Here is a 20,271-nt window from a genome sequence, read left to right on the forward strand (position 1 = left end):
CCCCTCAGACCTCTCCACTAGTTCCATACTCCATGCTGGCATGTTGCGTTCACAATTTGGAGCACCAGGTTGAAGTCTGGTCCCTCTTTCCCTGTGGAGATATAAAGGAGCCTTCTTAGTTTCTTATTTATTTATTTGCCTTCTTACTTTTCATGTGACGGATTCTAGCCCAGCCATTGCTTCTTTTGGTGCTGTCTCCTGTTTGCCACATTTTCCTACATTCTTGCCATCAGGCTCCTCTCTGCACATGCACAAGAGGTTGCAGAGAAGAAGACAGCAAACTGCTTTCAAAGAAAAGAAATTGGAGAGAAGAGAAGGTTATACACTGAAATTTGGATGGGGAGTGACTTAGGAGGTAGCAGAGAGAAAAGGAAATAGAAACAGAACAGAAGTTAGCCTGCGATGGGCAGGTCTTCCAGCAGCGTGGGCGTATTTGCCATGGCAACTCTTGCATCATCCTGCAGGGGTGGCAGGGATGCCTTCAGGGGAAAAGAGGACACCTCTTCAAATCTCACCCCCATGTTCCACACTAGAAATCTCAGCAAGGAAACCCGGTACGATCGGTAGGACATCCTCCTCCCCCTAATTTGACAGCTAATTTTATGATTGGAGTGTAAGTTAAGTACTTAATTTTTTAATTTTTACCCAGTATTGGTCTAGGTCAAGTTAGCTCATACTAGCTTGCCTGTTGATTTTTCTGTCTCATGAACAATTTACATAAAATGAGTAGCTGCTGAAGTTATGGCTGTGACTCTGACTCATTTCTACCTCGTGTGTATCAGCGTACAACTGTGCCACATAAGGTTTTCAATGGCTGGAAGTAGTGGGCATAACTGTGCCACATAAAGTTTTCAATGGCTGGTCTTTTGGAATTAGATTGCCAGGCCTTGCGTCTGCAGTACTTCTGGATGAACTTGGACATCTAACCTTTCAGTTAGCAACTGAGCACATTGCACCATCCAGAGGGGGAGAAAATCAGGGTGCCATTACAATACATGGTGCAAATGAGGCCACATTACTTTTGCCAATTAAAAGAGGGTGCAATTAATAGCACGAGGATGATAAGCAAAAACTAACACTGGCTTTGGCAAGTTGGGACAAATGGCCATCCTATATAAAACAGTTTCCTAGTCTCTACAAAGAATTGTGGAAATAAATGAAAACCAGCTAAATGAGAACAAGCAAAGGGTATTTATTCAGAGCTTGCTATTTAGCAAGTGAATCCGTCACCCTCACTTGCATTTGGCAGAGATTCTTAGGTTGGGGAGTAGGAGAGCTTCATACTTAAAGAAGGAAAGAAGAAGAAGGCTCTAGACAGGCTCTTAGTGGAGATTGTTGATGCCGAGGAGTTAGACCGGAGCAAACTAGAAGCCACTGTGATTGGCTTAGGGATTGCATTCTCTTTTTATGGTCAAGTTGGAAGCTTAGGTAAAATTTGGTCAGTGTGTTAGGTCGGATTGAATAGTGAAACAAACCCAGAGGCATTTATATATATGTGCAAGAGACAGCTTTATATCAAAGAGCAATTTTATACCGAGAAAACATACCAGCCCATTCCAGATCACGTCTGTAAGTCCATATGTCCGATACTAGTCTATAAATTCCTCTTCAGACTCATGTAGGAAGATCACAGGTCAGTGGGTGCAAACTCTTGTGGTTCCGATGGCATTGTTAGCATCACAGTGCTGTCTCCAGAGGTCTCGCCACATGGTTTCCGCAGGTCTCAGTGTAGCTCAACATGGCTTGTGCACAGGAAGATGAAGGCAGAGAGTGTGGCCCACCTCCAAGAAGAAAGAGAGGAAGTTCCCAAAATCCTCAGGAGAAGGCCATGCCCACAAGGAGGCATCATCAGGCAGTGACCTGATTGACAGGATAGACTCCACCCCTTCACTCAATATATATTCTCAAATTGACAGGAGATTATATAAATTCCACAGTCAGACATTGTGAGTCACACTTGTACTATTATATGGTCTGGACTTGTTCTTTCATAATCAGTCTTTTTCATTGAATTGCATATTCATTATGGGCTCTGGAGCACTTTAAGAATACTTTATCCAAATTAAGATCACTTCTGATGTAATTTGTATTGTAATAAGTATCAAACTTGCATCATTTTAGATAATTACATTGTTTTATAATGTCTTATATAACATATCTCCTTTGGAAACCTTGAAGGGGATTTTCGTCTCTTTATTTATAAACATTCTATCCAAGCATGATTTTGAATATGTTTTATTTTAGTTTTAGGGTACTGTGGTAGTTAGATTTTATGTCAACTTGCACTTGTGGAGGGTGAAGTCCAACTTGTTAATCAGGGGTGGTTATGATGATGAGTCCTGGGAGGTGTGGCCTTTTTATAAGGACACTCAGGACCCCTCCTCTCTCTCTTGACCCTTGAGCTTCCTGCTTGCTGAGACTCTGTGCCTGCTTCCAAGAGAGACCCTGTGTGGACCACCTGACCCTGAGGGCTGTCAGAGCCCTACCACGTGTCCACTGACCTTAGATCTAAGCGACTCTGCATCCACTGGCCTGTGATCTTCCTGTGAAGCTCTTTCTTATGCATACATGAACGTCATTGGTTCTCTAGACAACACAGCCTAACACAGGTACTTAGATACACAAACGCTCTTACACACATGTATACATACACTAGACTTTTATTCTAGAGGACTTGCTCATTAAGCAAACTTTCTCACATGTGATGAAATAGTGCACTTCTTCCATGTGCAGTTTTGTCTGGGGAATGTGGTAAAGAGCAATAGAGGTGGGCATATGTGACCTCTGTTTTCCTCATTGCCCCAAGGCAAGAGTCAGACATGTCTCCCTGAGCCATCCTGCTTTATCTATTCAGACACCAACCATTCCTCCCACAGCATTCTATTTTTTTTGTTGGGTTCCATAATTCACTATAGTAGCCACATAGAAATCACAGACAGTGTTCACAATTAAGGGGCTTATTAGGGAAGTTAATATGTCACCACAATGCAGGGTGAACAAACATGAAGGATATAGTCCTTGTTTCATAGCTACAGTGCTCTTTCAGCCAGGAGTCAAGTCTTTCTCTGGTCCTTAGTATCTCAGCCATTTGGTCCCTTAGCCTTTGCCTTCAAGTGCCAGAAAGCCAGTCCATTTTTGTGCTGCTTCACAGTTCCGTAGTCTGGGGCCAGAGAAGGAGAAAGTACTACAGACATTTGGCACTGCTTCTCTGAGTCTCCAGGCCACAGTCTCTGATGCGCCTGGTCCAGCTAGACTCTGGCACTGGAGATGGAGATCTTGGATGTGCTCTCCCAGCTAGTCCTGTGATTTCTCTCTGGGTGTCCGATGACTCATATTCTGCGGATTGACTTTGATGGAGGTGTGGTTGTCCTCTAACAGACTATACCCCCAAGGGAAAGTCTCACCCCCTAGTAGAGTTTAGAGATGCCACCAAGGCAGCAAAGGATGTGGCTTGGTTCACACCCTCTACTAAGGTCAGGTCTTACAAAATCCTGTTCCTGTCCATTAGTATCGTAGAGAATGCTCTAAAATTTCAACTATAGCCTCAGGCATCTAAAGTCCAGAATTATAATACATCACATAAGGAATTGTGGCCAAAGGACCATACTAATTGACTATATCTCAGGGAAGATGGCTTAAGTTTATTAGCTTTAAGTATGCTTGTATTCTAGTTTTAAGTTTAATTATTTAGGAGTTTAAGTAATCTATATGCCCTTACAACAAAAAGCTGTGATACTAAATGTAATGTAACTTGTTGGCTAAATTTGTTTCTTTGGTGTGAAGTACAAGAAGTTCAGAATCTACACACATTGGTTATTAGTAGCAATCAGTGGTCAGTAATTAAGGGGATACTCTTAGCAAAAGCAAACAGGTTTACGGGTATTATATAGTGGAGTGGATACTTTGTAACTCTTTAAATTAAATTTCCCTGCTTAGTTTGCTAAGTCCATAAAATCTGTGTATAGGATCTTCATGACATATAATGAATAATGGCTGATATTAGATTTATTTGTGTGATGGGTCTATAAACGGTAGGAGCTCTAATGGGGACACAACAGTGGATGGAGGCTGCACCTTTAGTCATACAATCAATGATCATAGGTTCTGAGGTGAGAGACGTTTTCGTTCTAGAACCAAATGACTTAATTTCTCTGAATTCGGTAACTGCTGGTATGAAATAGTGATCATATGACAAGTCCCACAAGGCTGATAAGAAAAACACACACTACTTGGTGTTTCCTCTTAGAAGGAAGCCTTGAACTGGGACACAGGAGACCTGGATTTTAATCCCGTTTTTATGGCCCTGGGTAATATATTTCACTTTATCTGGATCATAGTTTTATCATCTATAAATTGAGGAGTTTTTACCAAATGATCTCTCAGGCCCTTTCTATTTCTAAGGGTTTTTTTATTTTCCCCAAACAAAAAGGCAGCACATTTGGCCATGGACCACGTATGCACTTTCAAAATCCCTATTTCTAATGTGTCGTTATAGTATTGGTTTTCTAATATTCTAACCTCACATTTGTCTGTGTTGCTAAGTACTATCAAATAAATTTCAAGTCTCTCCATATATTAAAAGAAATTTCTCTCTTTCTCCAGTTCTAAAAGGAGTCCTGGTAATATCGTAGGTGATGCTTTGGACTGCTCACCTCAAGGTCGGCAGTTCAAAACCACTAGCTCTTCCGAGGGAGAAAGGTGAAGGTTTCTATTACTGTAAGAGTTACAGTAGCCCCAGAGGCAGGTCTTGGAAACCCACAGGGCAGTTCTATCTTGTCCTCTAGGGTTGCTAACGGTCAATTAACTGGACATGAGTTTGGAGTTTGGAGACCCCATTCTAGCTAAACTAGCCTGCTTCGCAATCTCCAAAGTCCGTGGACTGTCCATTTGCCTTTCCTCTTTTGCTCCTGGTGTTCTCTGAGCAAGCACTGCACCTGATGTCTTCTCCTCCATCTTTACTTATTTAAATCTTAGTAATTGTGCAGGGCTAGTGGGGGTGGTATTATCTATGGGCTCTTCCTTTACTGTCTCACTCCCAAATAATGCTTCCACTGGCTTCCCACTTGACTTGGGCACCTGTCATATGTACCAATTGGAAAGAATATGGGATTTGAAACCAGACTTGAGTTTAATATTGATTTCTATAATGCTTTTGTCCTGTATAATATTAGGCAATTTGATTAATCCCAAGAGCTTCAGTTTATTTACCTATTAAATGAGCAAGATGAAATCTGTCTAATGGGATTTCATAAGTAATAGTAATCTAGATCTATATTCTATTTTTATAATTTATTTGAAAACCCCTGAAAGGCGAGGTATGTTTTATTCTTTACAGTGACAACAATTGTACAGTCCCTTTATAGCTTATAAATTATTTCCTTTGAAATCCAATTTTGGACTTTTTATCTCAAAAGTTATGCACATTTTGGGAAGCCTAGGAAATTGTAAATTTAAGAGGTCAAAAAACAAAGCTACGATAATCTCATTATTGTGATACTTGTCAATATTTTTCTATGTGTGTTTAAAATAGTGTAAAAAGTGTAGAGAAATATGTCCAGGAATTTCCCCAAAACGATATTACACTGCACCTGCTTACATATATTTCTTTTCAAATATATCCTAGTATATTTTATAAATATAATATGCTGTTGGTTTATTTTACTGATAATAAATTAGTATATTAAATTCTTAATTTCTCTATCATGAATTTACAGAAATAAAATTATTAAGTGAAAAGAGATGTATACTTAGGCTATTTCCTTCAGTTTAGGATTTACAATTCTTATCTTACGTATTGTAAACTGATGTCAAATGAAAGGTCAAAGGAGTAGATTAGGGATGCATCTATTTTGGAAAATTAGAAAATTTGGGTTCTAAGCCCCAAATTCCTCTTCTCTGTGCAGTAATTGTATTCATTCATTCATGCACGTATTTCCTCATTTAATAAATGTTGTGTGTCCTGGTAGATAGAAAGAAAAACCAAAACATTGTATTTAACAGTCTCTATTTTCAAGGGACTTCAACCTTGTCAAGGAAGGGAAACATTACATAATTGGTTAACTAAAAATTCAAATACAAAAATTAATAAAAATGTTCCAAGCAGATAATTAAGTTGATCTGACCTAGGAGCAAGGGGCTTCAAAGCTCTCTTGGAAGATAGGCCATCTAAGCTGAGCCTGGGTGAATTTATTTTGAGCTGGCAAAAGGGGTCACATGGACTAGAGGTAAGAGGTGAAGCCCTCTAAGCCAGGCGTTGTCGGCCTCAACATCACTGACATTCTGTACAGGATAATTCTTTGTTATGGGCAGCCCTCCAGTGTCTTGTCAGCATTGTTGACTTCTCTACCAGTTAGATGCCACTAACACACCACACCCTGGTTATGACAACCAAAATATCTCCAATCATTGCCCAATGCCCTCTGGGGGACAAGTCACCCCTGGTTGAGTACCACTGTTTTAGACTCGTGGGCAAGTAGGTAGGGAGGGTGCAGTTTTCATTAGGAGCATGATGCTTTCTAGGAGAGGAAATCATTTTAATTTTAAATTGAAATATAAATGGGATCTAATCCGGACAAGGTTTCTACCTGCAGGCTTTTGGAAAACCTGTCAGCTATTTAAACAATAATGGGAAGTGTATTAGTCTGGGTACTTTGGAGAAACAAATCCACAGCAACTCATGTATAAGAGATGGTTTTATGTAAAGAAAATGCGCATCATGCAAACATCCCAACCCAATGCTGCCCAAGCCCACGAGCCCAACATTAACCCATTAACCCAACACCAGTCCACAAAGTCCACCTCAAAAAACACACACAACGACGCCGACTGCAGGAGGAAAGCGGAATCAGTGAGCGTGTCAGCATCAGCGCTGGCAGGGGTCTCCACGTGGCTGCTCCAGCACCCAGGGCTGCATCCGGATAGGTCCATGCGGCTTCTCCTTGGGGATGTCTTGTAGGAAGTCAATCTTGCAAGCTGAAGCAGGGAGCTGCTAAGGCAGCTGCACCCTGGTGTGACCATCACAAAGCAAGAGACCTGAGAACTAGAAAGGTGAGGCTCACCACCCATTTATCCCTCCGCCTTTCAATTAGGCCCACATGTGATTATCAGCCAGGTTGGCACAATTAACTAACTCAGGAAGCAAGCAACACTTGTGAGTGATGAGGAAGGATATATGTTCAGATTTATGTTTGGAAACGATCACTTTCAGAGATCTAGGTGAAAATTGGTTCTATGGGGGCAAGAATATAGGTCAGGGAAACATTTAAGAGGCTTCAATAGCAATTGATGTGAGGATACAAATGATCGTTATGGAGGTGGAAAAAATATTACAGATTATTAAAATGTTCTGGAGAATTTGAAGAACTTGATAATTGATTGGCTGCTAGAAATAGAGAAAAAGAGTTGTCAAAGATAATTACTAGGCTTCTGACTTATGGAACTGTATAGTTGCAAGTGTCACTCACTAAAATAGGGGAAATGAAGGAGAAGGAACTTTTAGGCAGAAATTTGAACTTTAGTTTTAGCTACAATGCGTTTGAGGTACTGGTGATATATTCAATACATCCTATTAGATGTTCAATAAGCACTAGAATAAATGGAACATAGAATAAATGGAATATAGAATAAATGGAACAGAATTCAGAGGAAGGATATGGGTTAGGAAAAATATGTGGGAGTTATTGTCATGGTAGTAGGTTATCTATCCTTGGAATGACAGAAAGTACAAGGAAAGGTATAGAATGGAAACAGCCCAGATCTAGAATTGAGTCTTATTGAACTCGGGCATATAATATCTGCAACTCAGGGAAGAATTTGAAACAAGCCTGAAATATTGAGGTCAAAGCCAATGGGTTAGAGTGTTTCAAGAGAAGAGATTGCTCATTTGTTTGGAATCTGCTGAGAGGTTAGGGCATGGCTGTGGGAGAACAGATAGAGCCATGGCTATTGGAATAGTGAGATGTTGGTTATCATACCTGTTTGACTGGTTATGGAAACAGAAGCCAGTGTGTGAAAGAGTCAGAATGAGGGTGACTGAGGTAGTATTTGTAGAAGCAGGTCTACGAAGGAAGGAGAACGTTTGGTAGGAAAGTATGATCAGGAGGTAAGACGTTTTCTCCTTACATTTATTCTAAGAAGAGAGAGGTGTGGCCATGGGTCAGCATGAGGAGGATCAAGTAGAGAGGAGAGCTGACGAACTGGGGAGCATGGCACATTGGCTGGCTCTCTTGCCACAGTGGGCATGTTGGTTGGGATACAGAGCCCACAGGTAGACAATGGTTGGGGGTAGGAAGGAGGATGTCCCCTTTGTAACAGGAGGAACAATGAGAGAGAAAGGGTATTTGTATGTTATTTTTTATTCATATGGTGGCACAAGTTGAGGACTTTCTGTATGATATGTTTTATTTTCTCTGTGAGATAGAACTCCTACTTGTTAGCTAAAAGAAATAAGGTGGAAGAAAGTGTGGGCATGGAGAAAGTGGGGAGGCTTGAAATTCCTTTGGAGAGCCTAATGAAGACATCTTTCAGAGAAACGAGGTTGAGTACCTGGTACTGTTGGGGCCCAATTGTGGCTGTTCACATTTTTACTTTCAGCTATGCATCAATCTATCAGTTAATGAAAAATAATTGAATAATATTATGTGTCCTACAAACTATATTTCAATGCTCATGTGCCCTTTGCTTTAGAAAAGCTTAAAATGGGGTTAAGGAGATGAAACTTAGGCACAGAAAATAATGAGGGAACAATAGAAAGCAGTGTATAATCAGGTACTAAATTGAACAGTACAGACAATACGTGCTATAGACATTCAGAAAAAAGGGAGTCTGCGTGGGCTGGTTGTAGTCAGGGAAGATCTCACACACACAAAAAAAAATGTGACCTGATTTGATCTTTACGTGATGACAGAATTATCAGTTTGTCACTACTACTACAGCCTTGGGGTTTGGGGCCATTGAATAAAATATGTCCATCCCGAAGTCCTTTCAGTCCTGTAATTTAGAACCTGTGAATTCTCCAAGGCCAGCATTCATACATTTTTCTCTTTCCTCAGAAATAAGTGTAGACTTTTTTCACCACAGAAAGTGTATAGAAGCTCTCGAGGACTATAAAGAGTCCTGAGTGATTGTGTTGGAGAATTTTTAAACAGGGTTTGGCTACTCTATATTCCTATATCCACATCCATGTTGAGGTAGTGTGTTCAAGTGATGTTCAATAGGGGTAGTATTTGCCTCTATGGGGTGCACTGTTGAAATTTTAGAACTGTGTGAGGGTGGTTTTTGGTTATCACAGCACTAGGAGTGTGCATTACTGGGTATTTGGGGGGCAGGTACTGAGAGGGAGTTCTCGGTTGCTGAAAAGTTGGCATGACACAATTTGCAAAAGAATTGCTCCAGATGCATGCTCTTAAACATCTCCTTGGACGTTCATTAGATATAAACTCTGAATTAAATTACCTGAGCCTATAACCTACCTTGGTTAAAATTGAAATCCATTTTACTTATTGAACACAAAGCAGCTTGGGCATAGGTTTAAGATTTGCTGAATGTTTTAAGTCTACAACTTTGATGTCACATGAGGAAAGATTGTTCACTGTTTGTCTCAGAATTTAACCAAGAATTTTCATCAGCATCGCAAATGAGGTACTTGTGATTTTTGAGTAGCTGACTCCAATCCTTGTGCTATCTGTATATGTGGATGTAAGCATTTAATTATATGCCATTGGTGGAGTTCTGCTTTGAAAGCACCTTACTTAATTTCATTGATTTTACTTATATCTCTTTTATGTTATCTAATGTTGAATATTTAAATGATGTCAAATACGTTATATTTCTACTTCTTTTTTTTAAATCATTTTATTAGAGGCTCATACAACTCTTATCACAATCCATACATACATCAATTGTGTAAAGCGCATTTGTACATTCATTGCCCTCATCATTCTCAAAACATTTCCTCTCCACTTAAGCCCTCAGCATTAGGTCCTCATTTTTCCCCTCCCTCCCCACTCTCCACTCCCCACTCCCTCATGACCCCTTGATAATTTATAAATTGTTATTTTGTCATATCTTGCCCTGTCCGACGTCTCCCTTCACCCACTTTTGTGTTGTCCATCTCCCAGGGAGGAGGTCACATATAGTTCCTTGTAATATTGTCTACTTCTATCATGCTAAATGGGATATTACACAATAATTTTATTTAAGGGGCGTGTAGGGTACAAAATTAGCTAAGGATTACTGTCTAGGACTGGGTTCTAAAGATATTTACTCTGGGTTTTGAAGTTAGAAGACAGCAGTGGGGTTTCCTCCCTGCAGCTTCTATAGAAGTTTTAACAATTCAGTCAATTATTGCGTGGCTTTTCCTCACTGGATACCAGAGTGATGGCAGAGTCCTCACAGCTGATCGAGGATCAAGAATCAAATGGAAGGGATGCCTCTCTCATGAACTGAGGCATTAGAACCCCTAGGCATACAGACTAGTATGTGTGTCATATGGTCCTCAAAGATATGGGATAAACACCACTTAGCAAATTTAGCCATCTAGCTCAGAAGCAACAAAGCCTACACGGAAGAAGCACACCAGCCTGTGTGATCATGAGGTGTCGATGGGATCAGGTATCAGGCATCTAAGACCCAAAACAAAACCATACCCAGTGTGAAGCAGGGGGTGGGGGGTCATGGAGTGGAGATCTAATGCCCATCTGTAGCAATTGGACATCCCCTCACAGAGGGTCACAGGGAAGAGATGAGCCAGTCAGGGTGCATTATAGCACCAATGAAACACACAACTTTCCTCTAGTTCTTTGGTGCTTCCTTCACCCCACTGTCATGACCTCAATTCTACTTTACAAATCGGATTAGACCAGAGTATAAGAACCTGATACACAGGGAATCCAGGATAGATAAACCTCTCAGGGCCATCAAGGAGAGTAGAGATACCTGAAGGATTAGAGAAGGGTGGGGGGAGAAAGGAGGAATCGATCACAAGGATCAACTAGAAGCCCCTTCCAGGGGGACGAATAACTGAAAAGTGAGTAAGGGGTGATGGAGGATGATGTAAAATATGGAAAAAATAATCTATAATTTATCAAAGCTTCGTGAGGGAGGGCAGGTGTGGGAGGGAGCGGATATCAGTGGCTCAAGTGGGAAGAGAATGCTTTGACAATGATGATGGCAGCATATGTGCAAATGTGTTTGACACACTGGAGGAATGTATGGATTGTGACAAGAGATGTAAGAGCCCCCAAGAAAAATATTTTAAAAAAATTAATGGTTGGCAAGTAATATATAACATTGTAACAAATATAGATGTGTTGTTGAGTTGGATTTAACATTTATATGATTTTTTAAGAAAATAAACAAGACATAAAAGATACTACCCTTCGATATTTTGTGGGGATTAAACACAATCTCATCGGCATTTAGGAATGTTTTGGTGAACAACCTTGAGGAACTCTGAGTTACATGAGCTCAGAATTTCTAGTTTGTGTGCTATTATTAGCTCAACAAAACTCCAAGAAAGATATAAAGAATTTCAATGATATTAAATCAGTACATTGGTTGTAATGAGATGGCCAAGCATCCTGAGAATTCCTTTTAAGGCTAATTAGAAATCCTAGCCAAGTCCTAGATGCCCTACAACTCTGCAGAGAATATTCTAGGTATTTAGAAGGTGGTCAATAGGAAGGATAAGCTCCTTTTACTTTTCTCTTTACCTTTATGATTTTAGTCCTTTTTGGACTAAGAACTATCAAATTCACTAGGTACTAATTGGGCACTCTTGACCTTCTTTCTACCCAGGCCTTGGTGACCCAGGCTGTGTGGTATAGACACCCAGGACTTTAGACTATTATTTTGGGGTATACGGCATCTTTCATAGGCCGCACCTGAAGGCTCTAATTTGGAAACCCCATTAGGTAAACTGGACTTTTCCTTACACTTACCTACAGCAGATTTAAGGAACTGAAATACTTCCTTGGATTTAAAGCCGAAATGCTCTAGTGTGAGAAGAAGAAGATGACTGCTATCCTAAGGTTATGGATTTGGAAATTGTTGGACTTTGGTTTGAGTTCTTGCTTTGGGCTGCCCAATGATTGGCGGCTCAGGTCTCTATATATTTGTTATTTTCCTGCTCTTTTTGCTTTTCTATGACATGTGCCTCTCTAGCAGGCATGATTCTGCCTCTGTAAATGAGTGTTATTGAAATATTTGCACTATCTCCAACCCTTATTGTATAAATGGTGTGCAGCCACTTGTTTTGTCAACAATTCATGTATTTTGTTCTAAAAACATGCCATATATATGTCATATATAGATGATAGCTATATAGATAGATATTTACCTTTTTGAAACTAAAACTCAACTCACTACTATTGAGTCAATGCCAACTCACATGACCCTATAGGAAAGGGCAGAACTGGCCCTGTGGGTTTCCAAGACGAACTCTTTACCAGAGTAGAAAGTCTCATCTTTCTCTAGTAGAGCAGATGGTGGTCTAGAACTCTGACCTTGCATTAGAAGCCTAAAACATAACCACTAAGCCACCAAGGCCCTCCCTTTTGTAAACAGTATTTGACATTCTATACCATTGGCTAGATTAATGATATTATTAATAGAATTACCACAGGCCCCATAAGGATGTTTCTATGCTATCCGCAAGGTGGTCAATGGCTCATATTCCTCAAAAGTGGACAGCTCATTTCTCCTTCATAGTCTGTTTTATTCTGGAAGCTCTGCTGAACTCTGTTCACTTTGGGTGACCCCACTGGCTTTTGAAATTCTAGGGATGTAGCTTCCAGCATCATACAAACCACCACAGTATGATGAACTAACAGACAAGTGGTAGAAGCAGCAGTTAAGAGATCAAATGATAGGTTGCTTTAGGTAAATCTGCTGTACACAACCGCTTTCAAGTGTTGCAAAGCAAAAATGTTGCTTTGAGGACAGAGGTGTGCCTGACTCAGGTGTGGTTTTTTAGTCGCCTCACATGGCTTGGGAAGTTGGATATTGAATAAAGAAGACAGAAAAAGAATTGATTCATTTGAATTATGGTGCTATCGAAGAATGTTGAAAGTACCAAATGGACAAGCAAATCTGTCTTGAGACAAGAACAGCCAGAATGCTCCTTAGAAGCAAGGATGATGAAATTCAGTGCCACATACTTTGGACATGTTGTCAGGAGAGACCAGTCCTTGCAGAAGGGCATCCAATTTTGTAAAGTAGCAGGGCAGCAAAAAACAAGGACTTCCTTGGAGAAGATGATTGACAGTGGCTAAAACAATGGGCTCAAACCTAAGAGCAACGGTGAGGATGGCACCGGACTGGTATTTTGTCCTATTGTACACAGGGTCCCTGTGTGTCTGAACCAATTAGATGGCACCTAAGAACAGCAACAACTAAGTTATAATATTCCCCAATTTAAGGATAATGATGTCTCTAAAGTAGACCAGGGACATCTAGAAACCATAGATCAGTGATTCTCAGCCTTCCTAATGCCATGACACTTTAATACAGTTCCTCATGTTGTGGTGACCCCCAACCATAAAATTATTTTGTTACTACTTCATCACTGTAATTTTGCTACTGGTATGAATTGAGAGACCCCTGCAAAAGAGTGGTTCGACCCCCAAAGGGGTCACGACCCACAGGTTGAGAATCACTGCCATAGACACAGGAAGGGGTTTTGAGCCAATGTTTAGTTATAGCCCTAACCTAAGAACCATTAGTTTTTATGACTTGGCCCTACTTGATATTTGTCTTCAAGAAGAGATCACTGAAGATATGATTGCTATAGCAAAGAATGGTGGAGAAATCAGATGGTGTCCAACTATCAGAAAAAAGTAGGACCTGGTCTTAAATGGTTATTTTAAAGAAACAGTCATCTCAGTGGGGAATTAGTTAACTCCACATGGAAGAAGAATACTAGCTTGTGTGATCTAAAGATTAAAAATAATAAAATCCAAGACCAGAGGATGGAACAGCATTAGAACTTAAATTCTGAGCACACAGTTTGCAGAGGCTATGCATGACAGAGAAAGTCTAAAACCCATTTGCAGAATCTCCACATTGATTAAGCCTCTCATGATTCTCATATGACCATTGATTAGAGCTTGAAGTAACCTCACTATCAGAGTTCCCTAGAAAGTGGACCCATGCTGAGGTAGATCACCAAAGACAAATGTGTGCATAAGCAAATCTGGTGAAGAAAGCTGATGGTGCCTGGCTATCAAAAGATATAGTGTCTGGGGTCTTAAAGGCTTGAAGATAAACAAGTGGTCATCTAGCTCAGAAGCAATAAAGCCCACATGGAAGAAACATACCAGCCTCTGTGACCATGAGGTATGGAAGGGATCGGGTATCAGGCATCAAAGAACAAATAATCACATCATTGTAAATGAGGGTGAATGCAGAGTGGAGATTCAAAGCCCACTTGTAGGCAACTGGACACCCCCTTACAGAAGGGTCATAGGGAGGAGATGGGCTAGTCAGGTTGTAGGGTAGCAATGATGAAACATACAACTTTTCTCTAGTTCTTAAATGCCTCTCCCCCACTCCCTAGCCCCGTCCCCACTATCACAATCCCAATTCTACCTTACAAATCTGGCTAGACCAGAGGATGTACATTGTACAGATAGGAACTGGAAACACAGGGAATCCAGGAAAGATGATCCCTTCAGGACCAGTGGTGAGAGTGGAGATACTGGGAGGGTGGAGGGAAGGTGGGGTAGAAAGGGGGAACTGATTACAAGGATCTACATATAACCCTCTCCCTGGGGGATGGACAATAGAAAAGTGGATGAAGGGAGACGTCGGACAGTGTAGGATATGACAAAATCATAGTAATTTATAAATTATCAAGGGTTCAGGAGGAGAGGAGAATGGGGAGGGAGGGGGAAAATGAGCTGATATCAAGGACTCAAGTAGAAAGCAAATCTTTTGAGAATGATGATGGCAACAAATGTACATACGTGCTTGACACAACAGATGTATGTATGGATTGTGATAAGAATTGTACAAGTCCCCAATAAAATGATTTAAAAAAATTAGCACCATATCATTTGTCCTCCCTTTGGACCCATTTAAATTTGCTCTAGTTTTTATTATCTTTTTGATTGAGACTTTTATTTTATTTTTTAAATTGTTATGTTTTTTAGGGGGAGGTTATTTTGGCTTTCTGTTTTTGTATATTTTTCTTTATATTAAATCCAAGGTAGATAGATCTATATCAGTAATAACTGGGCTGATATTTCTTCTTCAGGTTATGGCAAAGGAGGTTGGAGGGAAACGGGCAGCTAATAATGTTGAGTATAAGAAAGAAAAAAATCTTCTAAAATTGATTGTCGTGATGATCACACAATTTGTATCATATGTGAATTATATGTCAATGCATTTTAAAATGTAAAAATGCAAGATTAATTCATATTAAATATATTAATAAAATGTATTACTTTAGAATGAAAATGAAAAGTTAAATGCTAAGTACTAGGTACCAAGCTTGGTAACAGAGTTGGTTAAGCGTTGGGCTACTAACTACAAGGTTGATGGTTTAAATCCACCAGCTGTTCTATGTGAGGAAGATGAGGCGGTCTGCTTTCTTAAAGACTGACAGTCTCAGAACCTCAAAGAAGCAGGACAGGGTCACTATGAGTCAGAATCATCTCATTTGCATCCACAACGATCTCTCTTTATTTTCTATGCTCTCCCTTCTTGGAGACCAATTCTGTCTCTACTTTGGACCTCATCTCTTCTTATTCCTTTTTGCCAGTCTAGCTTTCAATTTTCGTCTCTTCCTTTTAGAACAGTGGTTCTTAAGCTTTAGTTTTCATGTAAATCACTTGGATGGTTGGTTAACTCAGATTCCTGTGCCCCATGGTAAGAATTTCTCATTTAACAGGTCTGGGGTATGAATGAGAATTTTTCTTCATAATATTTTACTAGCCTATGCTCTTGCTGTTAGCCCAAAGATTGCACTTTGAGAATCAGAGCTCTAAACTCTAGAAAAAGATCGGCAAACCACAAGCTAAGGACTGTCTGTACATTTTTAAGTGGCGGGAAAATATGGAAATCAAATTTCAATGTTTGTAAATACATTTTTGATGTCACATGCAAGTAAATTTTGCTTAAGATCATTCAACAAAAGCATATATGAAAGTTGGAAATTGAATAAAAGAGACTGAACAAGAATTAATGCATTTAAATGGAAAGTATCATGGACTGCTAGAAAGACAAACCTGTCTTTCAAGAAGTACAGCCAGAATTCTCCTTAGAGGCAAGGATGGTAATATTTTGTCTTGCATACTTTGAACATGTTGTCAAGAGAGACCAGTCTCTGGAAAAAGAAATCATGTTTGGTTAAGTAGAGGGACAGAGAAAAAGTACAAGGGTCTTAAGGAGATGGATTGGCATAGTGGCTGTACCAATGAGCTCAGCATGTGAACAATTGTGAGGGTGGCACAGGACCATGCAGTGTTTTGTTGTGTTGTGCATAAGGTCACCATGGGTCAGAACCAACTGGCTGGTACTCAACAACAACAACTACTACAAATAAAGTATTATTGTATTATATTTACAGGATATCTGTGGCTGCTTTCACAGTACATTGACAAGGTTGAATGCCATTGATCATATAGCTGAAAATGTTTACTCTCTGGCTCTTTGAAGAATGAGTTTGCTGACCCCTTCTCTAACACAGTATTTCTCAACACTAGCTACACAATTGGATCTTTGAGAAGCTTTAGAGAATACTAATATGAGGGTCTTGCCCTAAAGATTCTGATTTAATGGGCCTAGGGAGCAGACTAGTGGACCTTAACATTTGAATATGTTTACTCTTTCCTGTATAAACAAAAGAAAAAGAAACCAAATGCAAGCAAAACTATCAAAGATATAAATACGTACATAAGGCCGTTGAATATAGATTGAATATAGACTTATGGTTTAAGTGAAGCTGTACATAGCAAACTAGTTTCCTACTTGAGAGTTCATATGCAGATGGTTCTGTGACATGGGATGGGAGTGCACAGTGTGTCAGCAGTCACTTGTTTTCCCCAGTCCCTCCCAGTTTCCGTTTGCCCAGTGCTTCTGCTCTTGTCTGACATCTTAGCTGTTCGTCTGGGCAAATCCTCCCCCTTTTGTCTCAATATTGTGTTCTGAGGAGCATGTTATTGCCAGGTGTAATTGTCTAGTTTTTAAGCTTGACTTATAAGTGATTGAAAGGTGATCTCAAGGAGTGGCTTCAGTTCTAAGTTAAACAAGTGTCTATCAGACCAGTATGTCTGGCCTTTTTAGTGACCAGATATTAACATGTTCTGACCAAGATATGAATTTTGATCAACCTTTTGCTCCCACTCTGTCTGATACCTTCTGTTGCACTCCAGGTTGGAGTGGATTGTGGAGGCAGCCAGGCGGCCACTTAGTTCGTCTGGTTTGAAGAGTTTATTCTTATTATTTGCAAGAGTCATGTTTTATAAAGTTGCCTTCAATATTGAGTTAGCTAACACTGGGCCACTGCTCTCAGGAAAAATACAGGATTAGGTTCCTGAGAACCTCTGGCCACAACGTTTTGGTCTCACAGGAGGTAATTTTCCAGCGCTGTTTATTCACTTTTGAGTAGTGGAGCCTTGACTTACTCTGCTGCCTTCCAAACTGTGACCAGATATCATTTCCTTCTACAGTAGCAAATCTACCAGAAATTGTTCTTCACACAGAAGAGTAAATAAGCAGCAGGTTTTTCAGTGAGGCATTGACTTTGTTGTTATAGGCCATTGAGTCCATTTTACTTCGATAGTATAGTGTACACTGTGGGTTATTCATTGTGCTGCTAACCGGAAGTTTGGCAGTTCAAATCCACCAGCTCCTCCATGGAAAAAGGATGAGAGTGTCTGTTCCCATAAAGATTTACAGTCTTGGAAAGCCTATAAAAGGTTGCTAAGAGTCAAATGGACTAGATGGCAGTGGGTTTAATTTGGATGACTATTTATGCAAGAGTGCCCTGGTTAAGTGTCTGACTGCTAACTGAAAAGTATAAACACATCAACCACTCTGAGAAAGGTGTGGCCTCTGTAAAGATTCCAGTCCTGGAAACCCAGTGGAGCTGTTCCACTCTTTTCAATATGGCCCTTATGAGTTGAAATCAAAGCAACAGGGAGGTTTTTTTTCAATCTACAGGAGCAGACAGCCAGGCCTTTCTCCTGGGTGGGGTGGAATTAGAACAACAACCAAATGCTTAGCCATTGCTTAATCTGGGCTTCTTGTTGTCAAAGAAGTGAGTGTTCCATTCACTGCATCTACCAAATGGGATAGTCAATCAACTAACCTAGTACAGTTAGGAAAATGAGGTGGTAAATCTACAGGTAGAGTTCATGTCTGCAGTTATGTTTTGTGGGAAAGCTAAGTGAAAGCAAGTGTCTTAAGCGGCTCTTCAAGTCTGCAAGTCTTTATTTAGTGTGTATGCACAATGGGGCTGCATTTGAAACCCTACCGGAAGTCCTCTCTGATTTACCATCACAGGAAAACCCCTATGTGATTTTTCACCTGTAACTTTATTTTTGTGTAATCCTTTGGTGTCAGTGGCTCTACCATTTATAATATTTCCCAGTCCTCCCTGTCTCTGCTGGGCCACAAATACCCTGGGGTCTATTAAAATAACAAGAGGAGAGATAAAACATTGATGTTGCTTTTCCCCCTCACTCCTATAGGAAAAACCCAAACAATTCACAGGTGGACTGTTGTTGTTTTTAAGGTCTCTGAGCTCCCACTGGAGACAGACATTTAAAAAATTCTCCTGTGTTTTCCCTGGCACGGAGTTGCCATGTCTGGGCTCATTTGTTGGGAAAAGCTGCAGGAAATGTGACCTGCTATGACCCCAGGAGAAGAAAATATTATTAGCTGAAGTGCTTGCTTCTGCTTTCAGAGCCCTGAATAAAAGTTGTGGAATGATGAGAATTGGCATCCGTGTCAATCTGCTAATGTCCCGGAAGTCATCAGTTGTGTTGCACATGTTTATGGTTTATAATTACTTGGACTCCTATGACAGGTGGAACTGGACAGCAACTGAAGGGCTGCCTTCTCTTAAGTTGCTGAGGACTCTAGCTTAGGACGAGATTGCTTTTTCCTTCCTAAAAAACAGCACAAACAGTGACAGCCCCAAATAGCTAGTTAGTCAGAACTGACGACACTTTCCTAATGCTTGTCATTAAGGGAGAAATAGAAAAACCCTGCCTTTCTTCTTCCTTTAATTTCTCTCCCTTCACGACGTTGGTTCCTCTCAAAGCTGCTTCCCCGCATTGCCTAGGAGAAATGCCCAGGGACTGACCATGCCTTCGCCCCACTGCAGGTTCCAGAGGGGAGGTGGTTTCTGCAAAACATATTGAAGAGAAATCCTAAAAGTCACTGCAGCTTTTTCTAGCGAGTTATGCGGATCGTTCCTGTTGCTGTAAGCTGATGGGAAGCATTGTGGCAAAGATAGAACCACTCTTTTTCCTCCCACTATTTTTGCTGCAGTGAGAACTGTTCATTTCTGCTTGCATTTCGCCAGATAGCTTTACAATTTGAGCTGAGCATTAGGGCGTCAGGAGTTTAGAACCCTAAATTGGACTTTTGTCTTTTTGAGTTCAGTAAAAATTGAGTTAATTTTCAGCATCCGGTGCCTGAGTAGAATGACAAGAGACAACAGGATCTGACGATGATTGTGAAATAAGTTTTTTTTTTTCCTCCGTAGGGTTTCACGGGGCCAGAAGCTTTTATTTTTTTCTCTTGCTCCCTTTCAATGCCAGCTGAACATTTTACATCCAACAGCAGCAGCTATGAATCTGAGTTTATGTTATCTCCTGGAATCTTCTGTCTTCATTCAAATCCAATTCTCTCTTATTGATTGTCCTTTGCCAATAAAGCATGGTTTTGGAAAATTGGATGCATGGTTTTGCTAGGGAGCCTAGCAACTTTAGAAATCCTTAGAAGCTGTAGCAGGTATGAAGACGGAGAAGTAAGAGCAGGTGCCAGTACTCAGCCAAGAACTGCAGCTCCCCCAAGGGAGCACAGTGCACCTTCCAGAGACCGCGGAGCAGGTGGTCCGTGAGCCCTGGTCCTGTTCCACATGGAGAAGCCAGCTGAGATGTATTTGCAGTGATTGGTAGTATTTGCCAAACAGGGTGCTGCATCAGAGTAGCTGGGAAGACAGTGCAGAACCCATATTAAAGCTCCAAAGGAAAGGGGCTTGCTCTTCATTTACAATCCATCCGATGTAATCCCATTGTATAGTATCTCATAGGATAAGAC

The 20,271-nt window shown here is 40.5% G+C and overlaps 1 protein-coding gene across 5 annotated transcripts in view; it reads left to right on the top strand.

Annotated features, from left to right (window-relative positions):
- Positions 1-20,271, top strand: part of DLG2 (discs large MAGUK scaffold protein 2) — a 1,827,487-nt gene that overhangs the window by 273,781 nt on the left and 1,533,435 nt on the right. The window lies entirely within an intron of this gene.

The sequence above is a fragment of the Echinops telfairi genome, unplaced genomic scaffold (assembly GCF_000313985.2).
Source record: "Echinops telfairi isolate 266 unplaced genomic scaffold, ASM31398v2 ScPeMD7_1713;HRSCAF=2227, whole genome shotgun sequence".
In the NCBI taxonomy this organism is placed as follows: Eukaryota; Metazoa; Chordata; class Mammalia; order Afrosoricida; family Tenrecidae; genus Echinops; species Echinops telfairi.